This window comes from Coregonus clupeaformis, chromosome 23 (assembly GCF_020615455.1).
Source record: "Coregonus clupeaformis isolate EN_2021a chromosome 23, ASM2061545v1, whole genome shotgun sequence".
Classification (NCBI taxonomy): domain Eukaryota; kingdom Metazoa; phylum Chordata; class Actinopteri; order Salmoniformes; family Salmonidae; genus Coregonus; species Coregonus clupeaformis.
The window spans coordinates 48,946,049-48,968,009 of NC_059214.1; the positions used below are offsets into that span (position 1 = coordinate 48,946,049).

A 21,961-nucleotide genomic window follows, 5' to 3' on the forward strand; every position below is an offset into this window, starting at 1 on the left:
TTTGGTTTTGTTTTTTTGGTTGGTGTAGGGGGGGTAGAATGATTACTTTATCCTATCCCAGGTATTCCTTAAAGAGGTGGGGTTTCAAGTGTCTCCGGAAGGTGGTGAGTGACTCCGCTGTCCTGGCGTCGTGAGGGAGCTTGTTCCACCATTGGGGTGCCATTGGGATGCTATTCTATTGGGGACCCTGAGGCCAACAGAAACTTGTATAACTTGATAAATAGTCAATCAATCACACATCCATTCAAAGTGCTGCTTTGACAATTTAATCAATAATACATGTATTTCCCAACGAGATTAATTTTAAACGTAAAAACATTTGTATTTTTATGAACAAAATGCATCTGGGATAGAGCATACATCTATAACAGCGCCGGAGAAGATGGCTGCCGTTTTACAGCCCTCTAACCAATTGTACTATTATGTGTGTTTTTCCGCGTTATTTGTAATTTATTTTGTACATAATGTTTCTGCCATCGTCTCTTATAACCAAAAAGAGCTTCTGGATATCAGGACAGCGATTACTCACCTCGTATTGGACGAAGATTTTTTCTTCAACGAGGCGGCCGCGAAGGATATCATACAGACACCCGACAAGGCCCAAATCCCCGTCATTCGCGTGAGGAAGAGACAGTGATATCGTGGACGTAGATCGGGGTGCCTTGTAAGGATCCGACGGTGAGCGAGTAAACTGCCTCTTCCATCAATCCTATTAGCCAACGTTCAATCATTTGAAAATAAAGTGGATGACTTAAGATTACGGTTATCCTACCAACGGGACATTAAAAACTGTACTATCTTATGTTTCACCGAGTCGTGGCTGAACGACGACAATGATAACATTCAGCTAGCAGGCTATACGCTACATCGGCAGGACAGAACGGCTGACTCCGGTAAGACAAGGGGTGGCGGTCTGTGTATATTTGTAAACAACAGCTGGTGCACAAAATCAAATACTAAGGAAGTCTCGAGGTTTTGCTCGCCTGAGGTAGAGTATCTTATGATAAGCTGTAGACCACACTATTTACCAAGAGAGTTTTCATCTATATTTTTCATAAGTGTCTATTTACCACCACAAACCAATGCTGCCATTAAGATTGCACTGAATGAGTTGTACAAGGCCATTAATCAACAGGAAAACGCTCATCCAGATGCAGTGCTCCTAGTGGCCGGGGACTTTAATGCAGGGAAACATAAATCCGTTCTACCTAATTTCTACCAGCATGTTAAATGTGCAACCAGAGGAAAAAAAACTCTAGCCCACCTTTACTCCACACACAGAGACGCATACAAAGCTCTCCCTCGCCCTCCATTTGGCAAATCTGACCATAACTCTATCCTCCTGATTCCTGCTTATAAGCAAAAACTAAAGCAGGAAGCACCAGTGACTCGGTTAATAAAAAAGTGGTCAGATGACGCAGATGCTAAGCTACAGGACTGTTTTGCTAGCACAGACTGGAACATGTTCCGGGATTCTTCAGACAGCATTGAGGAGTACACCACATCAGTCACTGGCTTCATCAATAAGTGCATCGATGATGTCGTCCCCACAGTGACCGTACGTACATACCCCAACCAGAAGCCATGGATTACAGGAAACATCCGCACTGAGCTAAAAGGGTAGAGCTGCCGCTTTCAAGGAACGGGACTCTAACCCAGACGCTTATAAGAAATCCCGCTATGACCTCCGACGAACCATCAAACAGGCAAAGAGTCAATACAGGACTAAGATTGAATCGTACTACACTGGCTCTGACGCTCGTCGGATGTGGCAGGGCTTGAAAACTATTACAGACTACAAAGGGAAGCACAGCCGCGAGCTGCCCTGTGACACAAGCCTACCAGACGAGCTAAACCACTTCTATGCTCGCTTCGAGGCAAGCAACACTGAAGCATGCATGAGAGCACCAGCTGTTCCGGATGACTATGTGATCACGCTCTCCGTAGCCGATGTGAGTAAGACTTTTAAGCAGGTCAACATTCACAAGGCCGCAGGGGCCAGACGGATTACCAGGACGTGTACTCCGAGCATGTGCTGACCAACTGGCAAGTGTCTTCACTGACATTTTCAACATGTCCCTGACTGAGTCTGTAATACCAACATGTTTCAAGCAGACCACCATAGTCCCCGTGCCCAAGGACTCTAAGATAACCTGCCTAAATGACTACCGACCCGTAGCACTGACGTCTGTAGCCATGAAGTGCTTTGAAAGGCTGGTCATGGCTCACATCAACAGCATTATCCCAGAAACCCTAGACCCACTCCAATTTGCATACCGCCCCAACAGATCCACAGATGATGCAATCTCTATTGCACTCCACACTGCCCTTTCCCACCTGGACAAGAGGAACACCTACGTGAGAATGCTATTCATTGACTACAGCTCAGCATTCAACACCATAGTGCCCTCTAAGCTCATCACTAAGCTAAGGATCCTGGGACTAAACACCTCCCTCTGCAACTGGATCCTGGACTTCCTGACGGGCCGCCCCCATGTGGTAAGGGTAGGTAACAACACATCTGCCACACTGATCCTCAACACGGGGGCCCCTCAGGGGTGCGTGCTCAGTCCCCTCCTGTACTCTCTGTTCACCCATGACTGCATGGCCAGGCACGACTCCAACACCATCTTTAAGTTTGCCGACGACACAACAGTGGTAGGCCTGATCACCGACAACGATGAGACAGCCTATAGGGAGGAGGTCAGAGATCTGGCCGTGTGGTGCCAGGACAACAACCTCTCCCTCAACGTGACCAAGACAAAGGAGATGATTGTGGACTACAGGAAAAAAAAGAGGACTGAGCACGCCCCCATTCTCATCGACGGGGCTGTAGTGTAACAGGTTGAGAGCTTCAAGTTCCTTGGTGTCCACATCACCAACGAACTATCATGGTCCAAACACACCAAGACAGTCGTGAAGAGGGCACGACAAAGCCTATTCCACCTCAGGAGACTGAAAAGATTTGGCATGGGTCCTCAGATCCTCAAAAAATTCTACAGCTGCACCATCGAGAGCATCCTGACTGGTTGCATCACCGCCTGGTATGGCAACTGCTTGGCCTCCGACCGCAAGGCACTACAGAGGGTAGTGCGTACGGCCCAGTACATCACTGGGGCAAAGCTTCCTGCCATCCAGGACCTCTATACCAGGCGGTGTCAGAGGAAGGCCCTCAAAATTGTCAAAGACTCCAGCCACCCTAGTCATAGACTGTTCTCTCTGCTACCGCACGGCAAGCGGTACCGGAGTGCCAAGTCTAGGTCTAAAAGACTTCTCAACAGCTTCTACCCCCAAGCCATAAGACTCCTGAACAGCTAATCATGGCTACCCGGACTATTTGCACTGCAAACTATTTGCACCCATCCTTTTTACGCTGCTGCTACTCTGTTAAGTATTTATGCATAGTCACTTTAACTCTACCCACATGTACATATTACCTCAACTACCTCAACTAGCCGGTGCCCCCGCACATTGACTCTGCAACGGTACCCCCCTGTATATATAGCCTCCCTACTGTCACTTTATTTTACTTCTGCTCTTTTTTTTCTCAACACTTTTTTTGTTGTTGTTTTATTTTTACTTTTTTTTGTTTAAAATAAATGCACTGTTGGTTAAGGGCTGTAAGTAAGCATTTCACTGTAATGTCTGCACCTGTTGTATTCGGCGCATGTGACCAATAACATTTGATTTGATTTGATTTGATACATATCTTAATTTTTTATCAAAGACTTCTGATGAGTGAGCAATAGGCTATAAGACAATAAGCAACAAGACATTCGGGTGAAAATAAGACTAATTTTCATGAAAGGAAATATGTATATTAGAAATATGTACTGTATATTAGATGGGGGAATTGATAGAGGGAGCTGAAAAAGATGTTCAAACCAAAAGGGACTCTGAATAATCTTTCTGGCCCATTGCCGGAGTTACTGCTTGGTACATTGCACACCGTGACAAATAAACATTGCCATTTCCTTTGACAGTCAAGGTGAAACCATATATATCACAGACCTTTTAGATACAAAGGCCACCGAGAAAAACAGACAGGGACAAATAACTGTGCAGCTTATTCACCCAGTGTCACGTACGTTGAAGGACGGGTCAGACCAAGGCACAGCGTGAAATGCATACATGTTTATTACAATGATAAACACACGAACAAAACAACGTAACGTGAAGTCCTCAGGCTAAACACAATACAAGCCTCTACATGGAACAAGATCCCACAATTAATGATTGCCAATAGGCTGCCTAAGTATGAACCCCAATCAGAGACAACGAGCGACAGCTGTCTCTGATTGGGAATCACACCCGGCCAAACATAGAAATACAACACCTAGAAAGTAAACATAGAAATAACAACATAGAACTCCACACCCTGACTCAACATACTAGAGTCCCATAAGTCAGGGCGTGACAGTGAGTGCAGAAGTTCAGTGTAGAAATAAAAGTCCTCAGTTTCAGGTCATTGCATTTTATGGAAAGCTAGACAAGCTAAAAGTCAGAATGTAATAATTTAGAAATTGTGTCCATGTTCTGAATCAAGGCCACGCTAATCTTTTACAGACAGACTGTCCGTTTTACACGTAAAGTTGAAGTCGGAAGTTTACATACACCTTAGCCAAATACATTTAAACTCAGTTTTTCACAATTCCTGACATTTAATCCAAGTAAAAATGCCCTGTCTTAGGTCAGTTAGGATCACCACTTTATTTTAAGAATGTGAAATGTCAGAATAATAGTAGAGAAAATTATTTATTTCAGATTTTATTTATTTCATCACATTCTCAGTGGGTCAGAAGTTTACATACACTCAATTAGTATGTGGTAGCATTGCCTTTAAATTGTTTAACTTGGGTCAAACGTTTTGGGTAGCCTTACACAAGCTTCCCACAATAAGTTGGGTGAATTTTGGCCCATTCATCCTGACAGAGCTGGTGTAACTGAGTCAGGTTTGTAGGCCTCCTTGTTCGCACACGCTTTTTCAGTTCTGCCCACATATTTTCTATAGGATTGAGGTCAGGGCTTTGTGATGGCCACTCCAATACCTTGACTTTGTTGTCCTTAAACCATTTTGCCACAACTTTGGAAGTATGCTTGGGGTCATTGTCATTTTGGAAGACCCATTTGCGACCAAGCTTTAACTTCCTGACTGATGTCTTGAGATGTTGCTTCAATATATCCACATATTTTTCCTTCCTCATGATGCCATCTATTTTGTGAAGTGCACCTGTCCCTCCTGCAGCAAAGCACCCCCACAGCATGATGTTGCCAACTCCGTGCTGCACGGTTGGGATGGTGTTCTTCGGCACCCTTTTTCCTCCAAACATAACAATGGCCAAACAGTTATATTTTTGTTTCATCAGACCAGAGGACATTTCTCCAAAAAGTACGATCTTTGTCCCATGTGCAGTTGCAAACCGTAGTCTGGCTTTTTTATGGCGGTTTTGGAGCAGTGGCTTCTTCCTTGCTGAGCTGCCTTTCAGGAGCTGCCTTTTATGTCGATATAGGACTCGTTTCACTGTGGATATAGATACTTTTGTACCTGTTTCCTCCAGCACCTTCACAAGGTCCTTTGCTGTTGTACTGGGATTGATTTGCACTTTCCGCACCAAAGTACGTTCATCTCTAGGAGACAGAACGCGTCTCCTTCCTGAGCGGTATGACGGCTGCGTGGTTCCATTGTGTTTATACTTGCGTACTATTGTTTGTACAGATGAACGTGGTACCTTCAGGCATTTGGAAATTGCTCCCAAGGATGAACCAGACTTGTGGAGGTCTACAATTCTTTTTCTGAGGTCTTGGCTGATTTATTTTGATTTTCCCATGATGTCAAGCAAAGAGGCACTGAGTATGAAGGTAGGCCTTGAAATAAAGCCACAGGTACACCTGCAATTGACTCAAATGATGTCAATTAGCCTATCAGAAGCTTCTAAAGCCATGACATCACTTTCTGGGATTTTCCAAGCTGTTTAAAGGCACAGTCAACTTAGTGTATGTAAACTTCTGACCCACTGGAATTGTGATACAGTGAATTATAAGTGAAATAATCTGTCTGTAAACAATTGTTGGAAAAATTACTTGTGTCATGCACAAAGTAGATGTCCTAACCGACTTGCCAAAACTATAGTTTGTTAACAAGAAATGTGTGGAGTGGTTGAAAAACGAGTTTTAATGACTCCAACCTAAGTGTATGTAAACTTCCGACTTCAACTGTAGCTAGCTAGATAATGAACTAAACTGCAATTATCATAAACCATTATTATCTAGATACCTATGGTAGCTATATCTGTCAGATGTAAAGCAAGAAGGATTGTTAAAGAAACAATGCATGTTGCGTAGCTACCTCACGTTAGCTAGATCCCATTAGCTAGCTATCTAGGCACATTTTTACGACATCACCATCTTTGGCTGCAAAATTAAGTCTCAACAATCACAGGCATCTAAGTTAACAGCAAGCTAACTACAGCAAAATAAGGAGGAGCATGATGTCATGATGGAAGAAGTCGAGGTAGCAGTTGTTAGATGAGATGAGACGTGGTGCCGTAATATAATTCACTTGGATCGCATGTCATATTTTTCTATCAGCTCTATTGTTGTCATTTCCAGACATTAATTATGAAATAGGCAAACTGATACGTGAATCCTAAATGCAGGTAAAAAATAAATACATCTCTGCATGTTTGTCATCTGATTTCTTTGAGTCCTGGTGGCGATAGATGCCACTATTCTATAAGGCAGGACATTTATCTGCATCCAGGTTGAGGCTTGCTACCAGCAGGAACATGGAGCACTCCGTGTCAGTAAGTCATGATGTTATTGTTTTTCTTTACATTGCATGACACTAGTACAAGATCATGAATAGTACTATTAATCCACTCATATGAGTGGAGAAGCCCTATGCGCCATACACATGTATAATTTTGGAGTAACTCCCTGTCATAGAGACTGTGATTAGAGGGTTAGGCAGGAGGCCCTGGGCCAGTGGGAGGTCAGGGGTGATGACTCTATTAGAGGGTTAGGCAGGAGGCCCTGGGTCAGTGGGGGGTCAGGGGTGAGGACTATTAGAGGGTTAGGCAGGAGGCCCTGGGCCAGTGGGAGGTCAGGGGTGAGGACTCTATTAGAGGGTTAGGCAGGAGGCCCTGGGTCAGTGGGAGGTCAGGGGTGAGGACTCTATTGGAGGGTTAGGCAAGAGGCCCTGGGTCAGTGGGGGGTCAGGGGTGAGGACTCTATTAGAGGGTTAGGCAGGAGGCCCTGGGTCAGTGGGGGGTCAGAGGTGAGGGCTCTATTTCAAGCACACTCACTACATCTATCCAGAGACAGAATGGTCCGAGGACGTCTAGAGCCTTCTAGAACTACCTGCGATCTCTCCAGAGCACAGAGAGGTAAACTCCACTCATAACAGTATACTTCACAGGAGGCTGGTGAGGGGAGGACGGCTCATAATAATGTCCGTAACGGAGCTAATGGAATGGCATCAAACCCCTGTAAACCATGTGTTTGATGTATTTGATACCATTCCACTAATTCTGCTCCAGTCATTACCAACGAGCCCGTCCTCCCCAATTAAGGTGCCACCAACCTCCTGTGGTATACTTGATGTACTCTGTAAATCTCCTTCACTATGGCAGTCTGCCTGTGTGATTGCATAGCATATTATTCAGGGTCACTGGTTGGATTGGATTTAATGTACTCTCTCCTTCTGGGCTATGGAACTCTAGAGCAGCATATAAAAAAACCTGCCACCCTGTTGTCAGCTTTCCGCAGACAGTTCCCTGAGGAAGGATATGCACCGAAAGTTTCGTATAAACAACTCATTTTCATTTTTCAATTGTTAGATTACATTATTTTAATAGTTTGATAATTTTTTACTTCTGTGGTAACTTCAACATCAAGACAGCACTTAGAGGTTATGATTCAAAAGGTCTATAATCAGTGAATACCTTTTTATTGATGTATATCAGACACATCACACAGACATGTCAACTAAAATATACTGTATATCCCAGTCAAGATTTAAGAATGGGTCAAATGGACAAAGTGAATATGTCTGTGCTTTTGCCTGTAGTACTTTGTATGAATTTGAGTGGTTACGTACAATACATGTTGACAGAATGGCTGTGAGAGCGAGACTGTTGCTGTGCTTATTCCAGTGCTCGTATTCACAAAGCGTCTTCAGAGTGGGAATAGTGATCTAGGACCAGCTCCCCTTTGCCAATGTAATCATATTCATTGTGATCTAAAAGGCAAAACTGATCCTAAATCAGTACTGCTACTCCAAGGTGCTTTATGAATACAGGCCCTGGTCTGTCTGCAGCATGCTGCATTCTGTGATTCAACTCCCTCTCCACCTGAAATGCAGCAACAACATGAATAAGAATTAGCCTAGCCAGTCAGCAACACTAAGGGAAATGTGCACAAGCATAATTAGCCAAATTATATCAAAATAACAAAGCGTATTTGTAGTAAAATCAGGAGGGGCATTTAGCTATATTGAAACTATGCAGCAATAAACAGGCCGGGGAACTAAGTAGTTTGACAAAAAGTGTTCAATAGTCAGTAACTAATCTTTAAATATAGCTAGCAGTTATGTAGCTAGTTATTTTCTAGAAAGCTAGCTACAGTCTACTTGGCTAGGCTAAGGTGAACCCAACTCACCTTAGCAGTTTCAATCTAGCTAACTAGTTAATGGCATTCTCAACCTCATCAATTAGATGTATAGCTAGAAAATACATATATAAATATTAGGACGAGCAATGTCGGAGTGGCATAGATTAAAATACAGTAGAATAGAATACAATATATACATATGAGATGAGTAAAGCAAAAATATGTCAACATTATTAAAGTGACAAGTGTTTAAGTATTAAAGTGGCCGGTGATTCCATGTCTATGTATATAGGGCAGCAGCCTCTAAGGTGCAGGGTTACGTAACCGTGTGGAAGCCGACTAAAGATGGCTATTTAACAGTCTGATGGCCTTGAGATAGAAGCTGTTTTTCACTCTCTCGGTCGCACCTGTACTGACCTCGCCTTCTGGATGATAGCAGGGTGAACAGGCAGTGGCTCCGGTGGTTGTTGTCCTTGACTATCTTTTTGGCCTTCCTGTGACATCGGGTGCTGTATGTGTCCTGGAGGGCAGGTAGTTTGCCCCCGGTGATGCGTTGGGCAGACCGCACCAACCTCTGGAGAGCCCTGCAGTTGCCGTACCAGGCGGTGATACAGCCCGACAGGATGCTCTCAATTGTGCATCTGTAAAAGTTTGTGAGGGTTTTAGGTGCCAAGCCACATTTCTTCAGCTTCCTGAGGTTGAAGAGGCGCTGTTGTGCCTTCTTCACCATACTGTCTGTGTGGGTGGACCATTTCAAATCGTCAGTGATGTGTACGCCGAGGAACTTTAAGCTTTCCACCTTCTCCACTGCGGTCCCGTCGATGTGGATAGGGCCGTGCTCCCTCTGCTGTTTCCTGAAGTCCACAATCAGCTCCTTTGTTTTGTTGACGTTGAGTGAGAGGTTATTATCCTGGCACCACTCTCCCAGGGCCCTCACCTCCTCCCTGTAGGCTGTCTCGTCATTGTTGGTAATCAGGCCTACTATTGTTGTGTCGTCTGAAAACTTGATGATTGAGTTGGAGGCGTGCGTGGCCACGCAGTCATGGGTGAACAGGGAGTACAGGAGGGGGCTGAGAACGCACCCTTGTGGGGCCCCTGTGTTGAGGATCAGCGAAGTGGAGGTGTTGTTTCCTACCTTCACCACCTGGGGGCGGCCCGTCAGGAAGTCCAGGACCCAGTTGCACAGGGCGGGGTTCAGACCCAGGGCCTCGAGCTTAATGATGAGCTTGGAGGGTACTATGGTGTTGAATATTGAGCTATAGTCAATTAACAGCATTCTTATATAGGTATTCCTCTTGTCTAGATGGGATAGGGCAGTGTGATGGCGATTGCATCGTCTGTGGATCTTTTGGGGCGGTAAGCAAATTGAAGCGGGTCTAGGGTGGCAGGTAAGGTAGAGGTGATATGATCCTTAACTAGCCTCTCAAAGCACTTCATGATGACTAAAGTGAGTGCTATGGGGCGATAGTCATTTACTTCAGTTACCATTGCTTTCTTGGGAACAGGAACAATGGTGGACATCTTGAAGTAAGTGGGGACAGCAGACTGGGATAGGGAGAGATTGAATATGTCTGTAAACACTCCAGCCAGCTGGTCTGCGCATGCTCTGAGGACGCAGCTAGGGATGCCGTCTGGGCCGGCAGACTTGCGAGGGTTAACACGCTTAAATCAAATCTATAACTGTTATGAGTTTGTGGACCATTGAGCACATCACAATGCTGGCCTGCTTCAGACTCGCTGTGGTCAGCACATGCCTCACCGGGGAGGAATACACGCGCCAGTGGCAGGAGAGGGGTGAGAAGGAGAGGGCCGAGGCAGAGGAGAAAGAGCGTCGGGCATCCCTCAGAACACAGAGGGTACAGGGGAGGGCTGCCATGGATGAGACCATTGACGCCATCGCCTCTGCTGGACCCCCTGCTGGAACCACTCCTGACAGCTGCATCACCACTGCCAGTGCCTCCCAGTGTGCAACACCTGTAGGAGCCGCCGCAGTCCCCAGCTGCAGAAGAAGGTCACGTGCCTACTCTCCCGGCCACACCATTGTCAGCCCCTCAACCCCACCATTACAAACACCAGCTCCTCCAAGCCATCGTCAGCGGTTTTGTCCACTACCACCATGATGCACACCACCCCCCGTCTGTCACCACCAACACGGCCTCCTCTGGACCAACTGCCTCCTCCGTCTCGCCTGGTCACACCACCATAGCAGCCTCGTCTGGTGTCCCTGCCCCCTGCAATTTGAATACCGCCACCTCCACAGGTAAATACATATTACGAAAAAATGACTGTTTGTTATCTATTTTATAAAACAGCAATGTAAATAAAAGAAATCTCTCTTTACATATCTACAGTCCATAGCACCAGCCCTCAAGTCAACTCCACCTCCTCCAAAACCTCTGCAGCTTCCTCCAGAGGTTTTGATGTAACAAAGTTTTCATGAAACATGTTCGGTCCAACACTACCTTTTCTCAAACTGCAGCACAGAAAAGGAAGAGAAAAGCTCCACCGCTCACGTATGTCACGCCACTCATGGCACCACTCTCAGGTACTTCATAATCTGTTTTTCTCTCTCTCAGTTGAATCAATTACTATTGTTGTTGAAGAACTTCTACATTTTGCAAAACCATGTTAATCAATTTGATTATTATTTTATTTTTATAAAAGAAGACGCCACCTGCTGTGCTCGCTGCGGGGAGCATGATCCGCCTGCAAGCTCCTCTTAGGAGTGTAGATCCGAGGAGCCATGGTTGTGCTGTGACTTCTGTCTGCACTGGTTCCACTGCAGGTGTGTGCAGTGGGATCCAGAGGTAGCGGTGGAGCTGGATTATTATTGTGATTTTTGTGACAATATAGGGATGGAGGTCGATATTTAATTGTTTGTTTTGTTTGTGTTCATATGAAATTATTTATTTGTACAAAAAAATACATGTCTAAAATATAATATATATATATTTATTCAACCCATCTTGTGTATTTCTTCCTTTACTTTCCAAGTGCATCTCTGCAACACAAACTCCAACAGTGTTTTCATTGATTATGTCAATGCACAAAACTGAAATTAAAGTTTTATTTGATGTACATTTTTCATACTCATTTATATTTTAGAGTTCAACTGTTATCTACTTTCTCAAAACATAAGATTAATCTGTAAAACAAATTATGACGCATTATTTGGTTACAACACTAAATATGTTGTACCATATTTTTTTTAAGAGTACACATGAGGGCGGTTCGCAATGAAAAGTTGACAGGAAAATCATTATTTCTTTATCGGAAGGCTAGCCAACTAGTCAACTATCTAGTAAACACTTCAGATACGAGGTTGGTGTCTCTTTTCTGAACACAATTAAATGGATATATCTTGTAATTGAACAAAATAGTAAGGTGGCCAATAACTGGGGAAAGTATGCCGATAATACGGGACATATATTTTTGGCTAAACCGCTTATCAAAAAGCTGATAATAGCAGTATTTCCACTGAAATGTCAAACATGCTAACTGCTAACCCGTTAGCTAACGTTGTGTCAGCATCCACCAGTGATCAGCTAGGGGTTGCATAGTAACAGCGTCACCAGCCCGAATTCTAATTGAGCTGGCACCAGTTGTGAAACTGGGCTGTGCTGGCCTGGGTTTCCTTCGAACAGGTTTGAATTTGGCCCTAATTTTAAGTGCCAGTGGAAACGGGGCTTAAGAGCTTTGCACACCTGGATTGTACAATATTTGCACAATATTATTTTAGAAATTCTTCAAGCTCTGTAAAATTGGTTGTTGATCATTGTTATACAGTGCCTTGCAAAATTATTCATCGCCCTTGGCGTTTTCCTATTTTGTTGCATTACAACCTGTAATTTAAATTGATTTTTATTTGGATTTCATGTAATAGACATACACAAAATAGTCAAAATTGGTGAAGTGAAACTTGTTTAAAAGAATTCTAAAAAATAAATAACAGAAAAGTGGTGCGTGTATATGTATTCACACCCTTTGCTATGAAGCCCCTAAAAAAGATCTGGTGCAACCAATTACCTTCAGAAGTCACATAATTAGTTAAATAAAGTCCACCTGTGTGCAATCTAAGTGTCACATGATCTGTCACATGATCTCAGTATATATATACACCTGTTCTGAAAGGCTCCAGAGTCTGCAACACCACTAAGCAAGGGGCACCATGAAGACCAAGGAGCTCTCCAAACAGCTCAGGGACAAAGGTGTGGAGAAGATCAGGGTTGGGTTATAAAAAAAGTATCAGAATCTTTGAACATCCCACGGAGCACCATTAAATCCATTATTAAAACATTGAAAGAATATGGCACCACAACAAACCTGCCAAGAGAGGGCCGCCCAACAAAACTCACGGACCAGGCAAGGAGGGCATTAATCAGAGAGGCAACAAAGAGACCAAAGATAACCCTGAAGGAGCTGCAAAGCGCCACAGCGGAGATTTGAGTATCTGTCCATAGGACCACTTTAAGCCGTACACTCCACAGAGCTGGGCTTTACAGAAGAGTGGCCAGAAAAAAGCCATTGCTTAAAGAAAAAAATAAGCAAACAGGTTTGGTGTTTGCCAAAAGGCATGTGGGAGACTCCCCAAACATATGGAAGAAGGTACTCTGGTCAGATGAGACAAAAATTGAGCTTTTTGACCAACAAGGAAAACACTATGTCTGGCGCAAACCCAACACCTCTCATCACACGAGAACACCATCCCCACAGTGAAGCATGGTGGTAGCAGCATCATGCTGTGGGGATGTTTTTCATCGGCAGGGACTGGGAAACTGGTTAGAATTTAAGGAATGATGGATGGCGCTAAATACAGGGAAATTCTTGAGGGAAACCTGTTTCAGTCTTCCAGAGATTTGAGACTGGGACGGAGGTTCACCTTCCAGCAGGACAATGACCCTAAACATACTGCTAAAGCAACACTTGAATGGTTTAAGGGGAAACATTTAAATGTCTTGGAATGGCCTAGTCAAAGCCCAGACCTCAATCAAATTGAGAATCTGTGGTATGACTTCAAGATTGCTTTACACCAGCGGAACCCATCCAACTTGAAGGAGTTGGAGCAGTTTTGCCTTGAAGAATGGGCAAAAATCCCAGTGGCTAGATGTGCCAAGCTTATAGAGACATACCCCAAGAGACTTGCAGCTGTAATTGCTGCAAAAGGTAGGTTTGGAGGGGTGAATAGTTATCCACGCAAAAGTTTTCAGTTTTTTTTCTTCGTATTTGTTGTTTGTTTCACAATAAAAAGTATTTTGCATCTTCAAAGTGTTGCATGTTGTGTAAATCAAATGATACAACCCCCCCCAAAATCCATTTTAATTCCAGGTTGTAAGGCAACAAAATAGAAAAAATGCCAAGGGGGGTGAATACTTTCGCAAGCCACTGTACAGCCTTTTTCAAGTCTTGCCATAGATTTTCAAGCCAATTTAAGACAAAACTGTAACTAGGCCACTCAGGAACATTCAACGTCGTCTTGGTAAGTAACTCCAGTGTATATTTGGCCTTGTGTTTTAGGTTATTGTCCTGCTGAAAGGTGAATCCTAGGTTTTCCTCTAGGATTTTGCCTGTACTTAGCTCTACTCCATTTATTTTAATCCCCCCCCAAAACGACCTTGCCGATGACAAGTATACCCATAACATGATGCAGCCTCTACCATGCTTGAAAATATGGTGAGTGGTACTCAGTGATGTGTTGTGTTGTATTTGCCCCAAACATAACGCTTTGTATTCAGGACATTTTTTGAATATTTTTATTCTGTACAGGCTTCCTTCTTTTCACTCTGTCATTTAGGTTAATATTGTGGAGTAACTACAATGTTGTTGATCCATCCTCAGTTGTCTCCTATCACAGCCATTAAACTCTGTAACTGTTTTAAAGTCACCATTGGCCTCATGGTGAAATCCCTGAGCAGTTTCCTTCCTCTCCGGCAACTGAGGCTAGCCAACTAGTCAACTATCTAGTAAACACTTCGGATACGAGGTTGGTGTCTCTTTTTTTAACAAAATTAAACGGATATATCTTGTAATAGAACAAAATAGTAAGGTGGCCAATAACTGGGGAAAGTATGCCGATAATACGGGACATATTTTTTGGCTAAACCGCTTATCAAAAAGCTGATAATAGCAGTATTTCCACTGAAATGTCAAACATGCTAATTGCTAACCCGTTAGCTAACGTTGTGTCAGCATCCACCAGTGATCAGCTGGTGGTTGCATAGTAACAGCGTCACCAGCCCGAATTCTAATTGAGCTGGCACCAGTTGTGAAACTGGGCTGTGCTGGCCCGGGTTTCCCTTGGACAGGCTCGAATGTGGCCCTATTTGGTCCTAAAGTTAGGAAGGACGCCTGTGTCTTTGTAGTGACTGGGTGTATTGATACACCATCCAAAGTGTAATTAATAACTTCACCATGCTCAAATGGATATTAAATGTCTGCTTTTTTTATTTTTATTCATCTACCAATAGGTGTCCATCTTTGCAAGGCATTGGAAAACCTCCCTGGTCTTTGTGGTTGAATCTGTGTTTGAAATTCACTGCTCGACTGAGGGCCCTTAGAGATAATTGTACGTGTGGGGTACAGAGATGAGGTAGTCATTCAAAAAGCATGTTAAACACTATTATTGCACACAGAGTGTGTCCATTCAACTTATTATGTGACTTGTTAAGCACCTTTTTACTCCTGAAATTATTTAGGCTTGCCATAACAAAGGGGTGAATACATTTCAGCTTTTCATTTTTAATAAAATAATAAAAAAATCGAAAAACATAATTCCACTTTGACATTATGGGGTATTGTGTCTAGGCCAGTGACACAAAATCGCAATTAAATCAATTTTCAATTCAGGCTGTAACACAACAAAATGTGGAAAAAGGGTCAATACTTTCTGAAGGCACTCTATGTGCCATATTTGCTAATATTGTCCTAATACTAATATAATACTCCAAAATAATTTGAAAGAATCACGAGTTCAACAGGCAAGCTAACAAGTATTTATAAGAAAGCTCATATAATTTGACAAATCTCATGATATTGTCACTCACAATTGACAGACCACTCACTCAAGCAGTTTGCAAATCTGTATCAAATCATTATAGCAAGTAACAAAATAATACAAACAAACAAACTCAAATAATTGCTCAAAATATCCTCAAACATTGAATTAGTAGCATCGAAACGAATTAACAAACAATCTGTAACATGCAATCAAGCACAAAGACGGCTCAAAATATTCCTACCATTATGTTTCGTTTATAAGCATTGATCTGAAACTGAAAGGGCAGAATGGGTGAAAGCAATATGGTAGAAACTCAATTTACACTCACAATTGTACTATCATAGAGGGACCAGCAGGGAAGGAGTGGCTTACCACCATATTGCCTTTACCTGCCAAGTTTCACATAGTGTAGAGTATGTGTACACAGTGTACAGTTCTCTTTCATAGTCGCCCGGAAATCCAAAATGTGCCATATCCAGACCACCAAAGGAGACTGCATTAACACTGAGTAAAGCCCTCAGCCAGGCTAACAGCTGGCCTCAGGTCTCAGACAAGCCGATTTCAACTTAGCAACCGTCAATCTTAACAACACGGTAACCTTTATCTAATGGGTATGATCGACCGGCAATGAGAGGAGACTCATTTAATCATAGAGTGGAGTGGGGGCCTTGCCTGGGCTCTGTCTGTGAGGCAGCCTGGCCAGAGTGATTAGCATCCCTCCCAGTCTGTTTTCTCAGACAGATAGATTGGGGTTCTCTCGTTTGGGTAAAAGTCCGTCCTCCGTCCACTCTCCCCCATGACCCGGAAACCAATAAGTGGTCGAGTGGTCGAGGAGTTTGTCAATTTGTTAGTAGGCAAACAAAAGATGGTCCTCCCCTCCTCGATAGCCTCCGTTTGGCGAGGAAGCACAAGTGTGTCCTACCGCGGCAGACTTTTGCTATCTGCCACAGCCTCTTTGGATCAGCTGTTGTATTGTTGTAGGAAAAAAAACATGCACAAGTTTAAAAACAATATGCTTCTTATTATTTTATCTAGGGGTGTGACGTTTAAACGTTTAAACCAAATTGGGATCGTTAACGTTTCGAAAAACAGTGCAGTTATTCCAAAAACTACCACTAACAGGTCCCAAACATATATATATATATATATATATTTATTTAATTTTTACAAATACCTAATGCAACAATGCTGTAACGTTAGGAGGAGATATGCATCTTTCAAATAGAAAAAGTAGCTAGCCAGGATACCCCGGTCTGGTGGGGCTTGCCCCCTCTGGTTCATAATATTTTGCCAAAACAACCTCTATTTTTGGTGCCTTCTGGTACATTCTAATGCCTTGATTCCATCTGGAATAAACAGCAAAATTACTGAATACTTTATTGAGTTGACCTCCCAGATTGGAAAAATGAGTTGTGGTATTGTTCTTACAATTTAAATTACTGAAAATGAATTCAGTGTATTTGTTAGTTGTTTCTTAGATCGTCTAGGTCTATATGATCAGGACTATTTTCTAAGTAAGAGAACATTAAACCTTTTTATTTACATTTAACCTGTCTTCTCTTGAGATTAAAGTGTTTTACTGCAATATATTAATTGCCACAATTACTGTATGTTTCTTCTTCAAATTATGATTTTATTACAACAGAGCAATTAAGTAAAAAGACCATATTATCTTGAAAAAAAATAATTAAAGGTAAAATGTAAAATCAAACAAATAGTGTGATGGGCACTGTTTCAAATGGAAAAATGGGTCTCTAAAATAAACACAACAGAAGCTCAAATAAGTTCTGGGTCCATACGTGTTAAGAGAAGATTTAGAACGACATCAGTTAAATTAGTGAAATAATTTCAACAAGTGTTTGCAACTCTCTTTGTGAATTGCAGTATGTCATTTAGAAGGAGAAAAAAAAATACATGTTTAACAACTGACCCACAGATGTATTCTTAAAGAATCTTGTAAGAGCCTGATGACTTCCACAGGCTTCAACCTTCCTTTTCATTTTCTTAGCTTTCTGCAATATAGATTTGATTGCAGAATGAAGCAGTTTTTAACCATGGCCTTTGCTACACAGAAATCAGCAGTTGACTACTCCATTGTCAACACTTTGATTAAATCAGTAGGCCAATACCAATATTGTTAAGAATACCATATAATGTAAGTATCATTAGGTTTTAAAACCATTCAATCTTTTTTATTTTATCATAATTTTGGACCAGAGTGAGGCTGTCTTTCCACTAGCCTCCCTATTGTTCCTGCAGTGAGTAGGATTCACCATCTATATCGAATGTTTTCATCATTTATCTGCAGTTAATCGCCAAAAAGCATACCAGTATGCAAATTGAGTAAGCCTATGCGCCAGCACTTCTTGGCTGTGTATGACACACAAAATAAAATAAATCAATGTGCCAGAAAACAATAGGTTAAGTGAATTTTGACTCATCGTTACCACATTACAGTTGAAGTCGGAAGTTTACATACACCTTAGCCAAATACATTTAAACTCAGTTATTCACTATTTCTGACATTTAATCCTAGTAAAAATTCCCTGTCTTAGGTCAGTTAGGATCACCATCTTATTTTAAGAATGTAAAATGTCAGAATAATAGTAGAGAAAATTATTTATTTCATATTTTATTTCTTTCATCACATTCCCAGTGGGTCAGAAGTTTACATACACTCAATTAGTATGTGGTAGCATTGCCTTTAAATTGTTTAACTTGGGTCAAACGTTTTGGGTAGCCTTACACAAGCGTCCCACAATAAGTTGGGAGACTCTTATCTCCCTCAATAACTTTAAGCATCAGTTGTCAGAGCACCTTACCGATCACTGCACCTGTACACAGCCCATCTGAAATTAGCCCACCCAACTACCTCATCCCTATATTGTTATTTATTTTGCTCTTTTGCACCCCAGTATCTCTATTTGCACATAATCTCTTGCACATCTAGCATTCCAGTGTTAATACTATTGTAATTATTCTGCACTATAGCCTATTTATTGCCTTACCTCCATAACTTGCTACATTTGCACACACTGTATATATATTTTCTGTTGTATTTCTGACTTTATGTTTTTTACCCCATATGTAACTCTGTGTTGTTTTTTATTGCACTACTTTGCTTTATCTTGGCCAGGTCGCAGTTGTAAATGAGAACCTGTTCTCAACTGGCTTACCTGGTTAAATAAAGGTGAAATAAAAAAAATAAAAAAACAGAGCTGACAGAGCTGGTGTAACTGAGTCAGGTTTGTAGGCCTCCTTGCTCGCACATGCTTTTTCAGTTTTGCCCACAAATTTTCTATAGGATTGAGGTCAGGGCTTTGTGATGGCCACTCCAATACCTTGACTTTGTTGTCCTTAAGCCATTCTGCCACAACTTTGGAAGTATGCTTGGGGTCATTGTCCATTTGGAAGACCCATTTGCGACCAAGCTTTAACTTCCTGACTGATGTCTTGAGATGTTGCTTCAATATATCCACATAATTTTCCTTCCTCATGATGCCATCTATTTTGTGAAGTGCACCTGTCCCTCCTGCAGCAAAGCACCCCCACAGCATGATGCTGCCACCCCCGTGCTTCACAGTTGGGATGGTGTTCTTCGGCTTGCAAGTACCCCCTTTTTCATCCAAACATAACGATGGTCATTATGGCCAAACAGTTCTATTTTTGTTTCATCAGACCAGAGGACATTTCTCAAAAAGTACGATCTTTATCCCCATGTGCAGTTGCAAACGGTAGTCTGGCTTTTTTATGGCGGTTTTGGAGCAGTGGCTTCTTCCTTGCTGAGCGGCCTTTCAGGTTATGTCGATATAGGACTTGTTTTACTGTGGATATAGATACTTTTGTACCTGCTTCCTCCAGCATCTTCACATGGTCCTTTGCTGTTGTTCTGTGATTGATTTGCACTTTTCGCACCAAAGTACGTTCATCTCTAGGAGACAGAACGCATATCCTTCCTGAGCGGTATGACGGCTGCGTGGTCCCATGGTGTTTATACTGGTGTACTATTGTTTGTACAGATGAACGTGGTACCTTCAGGCCTTTGGAAATTGCTCCCAAGGATGAACCAGAATTGTGGAGGTCTACAATTTTTTTTCTGAGGTCTTGGCTGATTTCTTTTGATTTTCCCATGATGTCAAGCAAAGAGGCACTGAGTTTGAAGGTAGGCCTTGAAATACATCAACAGGTACACCTCCAATTGACTCAAATTATGTCAATTAGCCTATAAGTAGCTTCTAAAGCCATTACATCATTTTCTGGAATTTTCCAAGCTGTTTTAAGGCACAGTCAACTTAGTGTATGTAAACTTCTGACCCACTGGAATTGTGATACAGTGAATTATAAGTGAAATAATCTGTCTGTAAACAATTGTTGGAAAAATTACTTGTGTCATGCACAAAGTAGATGTCCTAACCGACTTAGCAAAACTATAGTTTGTTAACAATACATTTCTGGAGTGGTTGAAAAACTAGTTTTAATGACTCCAACCTGATGAAACAAAAATAGAACTGTTTGGCCATAATGACCATCGTTATGTTTGGAGGAAAAAGGGGGTGGGGGGGCTTGCAATCCGGAGAACAGCATCTCAGCCGTGAAGCACGGGGGTGGCAGCATCATGCTGTGGGGGTGCTTTGCTGAAAGAGGGACTGGTGCACTTCACAAAATAGATGGCATCAGTCAGGAAGTTAAAGCTTGGTCGCAAATGGGTCTTCCAAATGGACAATGACCCCAAGCATCCTTCCAAAGTTGTGGCAAAATGGCTTAAGGACAACAAAGTCAAGGTATTGGAGTGGCCATCACAAAGCCCTGACCTCAATCCTATAGAAAATGTGTGGGCAGAACTGAAAAAGCGTGTGCGAACAAGGAGGCCTACAAACCTGACTCAGTTACACCAGCTCTGTCAGGAGGAATGGGCCAAAATTCACCAAACTTATCATGGGAAGCTTGTGGAAGCCTACCCGAAACGTTTGACCGAAGTTAAACAATTTAAAGGCAATGCTACCAAATACTAATTGAGTGTATGTAAACTTCTGACCCACTGGGAATGTGATGAAATAAATAAAAGCTGAAATAAATTATTCTCTCTACTATTATTCTGGCATTTCACATTCTTAAAATAAAGTGGTGATCCTAACTTCCCTAAAACAGGGAATTTTTACTAGGATTAAATGTCAGGAATTGTGAAAAACTGAGTTTAAATGTATTTGGCTAAGGTGTATGTAAACTTCTGACTTCAACTTTATATCTATAAAATGTCTTGCACGACTAACATAATTAGTTTTGATCACTTTACACATTTATTTTGAGATTCCACCCCTGTAAACGTAATTTGCCTGATGACGCATGAGGGGAGAATGAAAGTCTCATTTCAATCCAGAACATTTCTGTCCACGTTCCCTCTTCTCGCCGACTCTCCTTGATTACCTTTGACCTTTTTCAAAATGTCGATTAAGGACAGAGGGACGTACACAGGAGGTGAGGAAATGTAATTGATAAATGGCCCTGGTCTCCATGTTCTCTCTCTCTCTCTCTCTCTCTCTCTCTCTCTCTCTCTCTCTCTCTCTCTCTCTCTCTCTCTCTCTCTCTCTCTCTCTCTCTCTCTCTCTCTCTCTCTCTCTCTCTCTCTCTCTCTCTCTCTCTCTCTCTCTCTCTCTCTCTCTCTCTCTCTCTCTCTCTCTCTCTCTCTCTCTCTCTCTCTCTCTCTCTCTCTCTCTCTCTCTCTCTCTCTCTCTCTCTCTCTCTCTCTCTCTCTCCTCTCTCTCTCTCTCTCTCTCTCTCTCTCTCTCTCTCTCTCTCTCTCTCTCTCTCTCTCTCTCTCTCTCTCTCTCTCTCTCTCTCTCTCTCTCTCTCTCTCTCTCTCTCTCTCTCTCTCTCTCTCTCTCTCTCTCTCTCTCTCTCTCTCTCTCTCTCTCTCTCTCTCTCTCTCTCTCTCTCTCTCTCTCTCTCTCTCTCTCTCTCTCTCTCTCTCTCTCTCTCTCTCTCTCTCTCTCTCTCTCTCTCTCTCTCTCTCTCTCTCTCTCTCTCTCTCTCTCTCTCTCTCTCTCTCTCTCTCTCTCTCTCTCTCTCTCTCTCTCTCATGCTGTGATAGGTCTGATAGGTCTGAATTCTCCTATCATTCAAAACGGCATTCAGTCAGAATCCCCTCCCTGACAGACAGATCCATACTGGAGGTGGGCAAATCTAATTGAGAAAAGCCGCTTGAGCTCTGACAGATGAAGAAGGAGACCATAAAGGGAGTAACAGAGCACAGAATGGGAGAAAAGGATGGGGAAATAAGGCTAGACTGAACCCCAAATAATCAAAGTTAGAGACTGTCTATGGTGCTAGAATGTTGCAAAACAAGTAAAGATGTTAAGC

General features: G+C 42.5%; 1 protein-coding gene across 7 annotated transcripts in view; it reads right to left on the reverse strand.

Annotated features, from left to right (window-relative positions):
• Positions 1–21,961, reverse strand: part of LOC121536479 (PTB domain-containing engulfment adapter protein 1) — a 140,469-nt gene that overhangs the window by 77,352 nt on the left and 41,156 nt on the right. The window lies entirely within an intron of this gene.